Below are 664 nucleotides of genomic sequence, written 5' to 3' on the forward strand. Positions count from 1 at the left end.
CGCTCGTCACGCGGCGATGAAAATTGCACGCAGGGCCTCCTGGGAGATGCAGTCCCCGCCCGCGCAGCCTTGCGGGCTAACCGCAGCGGCCGTTGCGCATGCTCAGTCTCCTCCGCAGGAAGGGCGCGGAGGGCGACTGTCCAGCCCCCGGAGAAAGGGTTTCTGGGAGTGATAGTTTTCCTGCACGTAGCTGCGAACCCGGCGCGAGCTGGTTTTCCTTTCCCGGCCGGCCGGGGGGACCTGCGGGCCTGCCTTCCGCCTCGCCTCGGCGCTCCTATCTCGTGGGAAGGGCGTTAGAGAACTCACCCAGAAGCTTGAAGTCCCAAGTGGAGCGGAAGGACCGAGAGGGGAGAGGCAGGTGCTCGGATAGAGAGAGCGTGGCAGGTGGGCCGCCCTAAAGAGGTGACTTGGAAACTGAGCCCTGAAGGAGGGACCCCCGGGCTGGGTAGGACATGGGGCTGAGAAGACAGCGAAGGGTTTTTATCCCAAGTGCAGAGCTTTGGGGCAAAGAAGTGAGTGGTTGGAGACTGGTACCCTCGGTTCGGTCTGAAAGGCCGGGGACTCAGACACTGACGTGTCCCCTTGCAGGGATGGGAGAAGAAAGCCTAGATGGGGTGGGGTGTAAAGCCAGGGGAAGCGAAGAGTTCAGGTCTGTCTTGTGTGA

The sequence above is a fragment of the Canis lupus genome, chromosome 20 (genome assembly GCF_003254725.2).
Source record: "Canis lupus dingo isolate Sandy chromosome 20, ASM325472v2, whole genome shotgun sequence".
NCBI lineage: Eukaryota > Metazoa > Chordata > Mammalia > Carnivora > Canidae > Canis > Canis lupus.